This window comes from Telopea speciosissima, chromosome 7 (assembly GCF_018873765.1).
Source record: "Telopea speciosissima isolate NSW1024214 ecotype Mountain lineage chromosome 7, Tspe_v1, whole genome shotgun sequence".
Classification (NCBI taxonomy): Eukaryota; Viridiplantae; Streptophyta; class Magnoliopsida; order Proteales; family Proteaceae; genus Telopea; species Telopea speciosissima.
Genome location: NC_057922.1, coordinates 63,905,319 through 63,909,437, shown reverse-complemented (window position 1 = coordinate 63,909,437; position 4,119 = coordinate 63,905,319).

The following is a 4,119-nucleotide window of genomic DNA, read 5'->3' as shown; positions in this document are numbered from 1 at the left end:
GTCGATGCATATCAACGCCATACATCAATTTCAAAGCTCCAGCGATATCGATATCGATTCGTATCGTCCGATACAAATGATGTATTGGGAGTTTTGTTCTCCACCACTAACTAACATGCCAGCCTAATTCCGCTCATGGCCACTATGGTTCTAGGGAAAACCACCATAGTTAATTGGCAAATACATGTATTATTATTAATCTATGTGCATATTTTTGTTTCATAAATATATATATATATATATATATATATATATATATTATATATATATATATATATATATATATATATATATATATATATATATATATATTTTAACAAATGGCATGAATTGAAGCTAAGGATGAAGTGCCCACATATGTACTGTTTGTGTTTATTATAATATTGATATGCATATACATTCCACAGTTATATTATTTTTTGCATTCTTTTTTTTCTTAGCTGAAAATTAAAATTATCTTAATTTGTTTTCCTCCACATAACCTATGGAATTATTCATTTATTCTTTGTCGGATGAACAATTATTTTGGTTACAAGAGGGAAGGGCATAGTTACCATCCTCTAATTAATATACATCAACAATAATAATTAGGGGTGCAAGTTTGGCCCTGATGGCCCGAGCCCGCCCTAGCCCATCTTAAGCCCAAACAGGGCCTGGGTTGAGATACCTTGACCCTGAGGGCAGATTAAGGTTGGAAATTTTTGATCTTGAGTCAGGGTCGGCCAGGCCAAGGTTGAGGATTTAGGTTGAGCCCAACCCGACCCTATCTTCTTCCAGTTCTTTCTTCTTATTCTTTCTTATTTTTTTTTATGAAATAAAAAAGTGCATTAAAACATAACCGAAAGATTACAATACCTTTCATCAAATAAAAGTAGCGATCCTATCTTCTTCCAGTTCTTTCTTCTTATCCTTATTCTTTCTTTTTTCTTCTTCATGCTCTTCCTCTTCTTTCTTCTTCTTCCTCTAGAGCCACCTCGATTCGGGGATTTCAGAATACCAACCGGATCAGAAATTTCTTCTTTCTTTCTCTTCTTCTTCTTCTTCTTCCCGGTCTAGCCAGCCCATACATCTCCCTTCTCCCTCCCATGGTCAGGGCCAATCAGAGTCAGCCTGGTCTGACCCTGAGGGCGGGTCAAGGTTGAATTTTTCTGATCCTGAGTCAAGCCGGGCCAGGGCGCAGCTAAGGGACTCAAGGTTGGGCTAGGGTTTTAAAAGGCCCAGCCCAACCCGACCCTGTTGCAGCCCTAATCAACATTAATATTTCCCTTGAAAATTCAAATTCATCTCCACCCTCCCCCCCCCCCCCCCCTTCCCCCAAAAAAAAAAATTAAAAAAATCCTAAAAATAACAATAAGGGTTTGGTTACTTGGGCGTCAAAAAGCAGACCAACCTGATTAATTAAACTGATCCGATCGAAACAAAACGACCAACCGATCTTTTTACTGGTTTGATATTGGTTTTGGTTTTTAGAAACCATAATCGACTAATAAGACTGACCAAAGCCAAGGAAAAGAAGACCGTCAATATTTTTGTTACAAAATTTTCATTTTATATATGAAAAACTGATACTAGACCGATAATAGACCGATAAGGGATGTCAAAAGAAACCAATAACATTCCTATCAATTTTGGTTTGGTTTTTATATACCAAACATCTAATCAGTCCAGTTTCGATCTGGTCTGATGTATACAAGAAACTAAAAAATGACTGAAACCAAACCAAACCAGCTGTTTGATACCACATTTCAACAGCCAATCAATTGTCTTGAAAATAACTTTTATTTTCCTCCCCCGGTTTTGAAGGTGACCGATACTGTATCGGTGGAACGATATAGATAAGGGATAAAATAGTAAAAAAATCCAGGTTTTTAAGAAAAACAAGGGATAAACTTGTTTGATCCGTATTGATACCACACGGTATCGTATTGATTTTGAAGGTGATCGATACCAAATTCGCTACCGTGCACTAAAACTGAATTTGGCTCCCCTCCAGCCATGGTGGGAGCTGGAGGGTCCACCCAGCAAAACAAGGGTGGTTTTGGTCATTTCACAGGTGGGACCCAAGTGGACCCTATGAAATGACCCAAACCGCCAAGGCTGGAGGAGAGCCAGATCCACTAAAACCATGGTTGATATTGAAATTGTAATACTTATCTGTGAAGACTTTCTAACCACAAATATAAATACGCACAACCAAGAATCATGCCGAAAAAACATCCATGGATTCTTGGCAAGAAGTTCTCTCTGAAAATAGATAGATAGATGGTCTTGTCCAGGTTAGGCTAAGCCACTTACATCAAATTTTAATGTGTGTTAAAAATCCTCATTTTCCTAATTAAAGTAAGTGGAGATGAAGACAAGACATGAAGCTGATGCTGACTATATAAGCAGAGCAACCCCCCAACGTTTATCATTTGTCATTTCAAGTCTCAATCTTCTTACATTATACGCTAGCAATGGATATATTTGAATTCACCAACTCATTATGCTTTCATTAATAATAAGCTGCCAAAGAAGGGGACAAGGGAGATGATTTCAACCCTCCATAGTATTCCAGTGGGACTCCATTAGTTCCTCAGGTTTTTGGTGGAAGAAGTGATAGAAGTGATAAAGGTAAATTGATATGAACGGAAAGTGGCTGCCTTAGATTCTTTGGTTGCCATCAGAGTGGCAATGTTGGAAAAGAAAGAAAGAAAGAAAGCTCAGTTATGTACAGGAGGAAGAAGAAGAAGGAGAGCTTGGCATTATATGTTCAGAGCCTTTTGTCATTTCTGGGCTCTTATGTTCTTCTGTTTCTGTGACTTTAGTCAGTTTTGGTGTGAGTGTTATTAGTGGCCCATGACATAACACCCTTTCAGGTTTTCAAGAGGAACTCAGTCGCCCTCTTTGGAGTTTGCCCCACCAAATGACTAAAACCACTCAGTCACGACTCATGTAATATGGATTACTTTTTCTCTGTAGATCAAGATCAGAGATTCGACTACCCACTATCACTATATGTGATCCTTTTGTGGATTTATTATCTGTCATACATGCATCTTCTAGCCTTCTATTTTTCAAAGTAGTTGGAGGCATGGATTTAGGTACCAGTATCATATGGATTGGTATCGGTATCGCCGGCACTTGATACAGATACGATATTGATACAGATGAGAAGTATCAGAAAGAAAGTAGTTTGTTTTTTAATTTGATCCATATTAGTACCACCGTTTCGGTATCAACATTGGCCGATAGGAGCACCAATTCCGATACCTAAAACCCGCGATGAGACCTTGGATCTCAAGAGCATGCATCACTTGGATCAGCTTCTACTAGTACTACATATGTTTGGTAGCTTTCTTGTCTGTTATCAATTTCAGATCTTTTCTACTTTCAGGTTATGTTTGGCTTACTACCAATAGCCTATTCTAATTAAGCTTGCATATCTCATGCTTTCTCTTCAATTAGCAATTAAACTGGCTAAAACATTAAAACTGAGAGAAAATGCTGCTTGGTCGTGTGGCCCCTACATCAGCAAAGGCCCAATGAGACTATGCACCAAGACATCCAACATGGATGGGCTCACGACTGAAGTCCAGAATGCTTCACTGGGGATGGGTTCTATCAGGGCCAGCCAGTCAGCCCAGAAAAGACAATCTTGTGGATATACACTCGGATTCAAAAGGGTTTGTTGACTACTACTTATATAGCGGAGCTAGCCCTCCTAGGACAGCATGGGGCTCCTGGAGAACATAGAACATCACAGAGCTTTTCTTTGACAATGGAACTCCCCCTCCTATCAACAATGTGGCAAGGGAGGCCATCACTTGTGCTGATTAGTTATGGAAGATAAAAGACACAAGGAAGGGGATTCTCTCTGTTCATTAAAATCCCCTGCAAATCTTAAAAATTTGATGGAGATACCTGTCTCTAGATTTTGTTTTCGTCTGTATAGAGTATTGCATATCCTTTTTCTCTTTTAATATAATCTCTTGCTGTTTTTCCCTCTTCCCAGGAAAAAAAAGTGTAATTCTATGGGGCTCAACACTTTTCAAACCACCTTTTTGCCTGTTTCAGGTTGGAATTTGACCAGTGAGATAAGGTCCTGCACCACAAGGCAAATTGATAACAAAATATAGA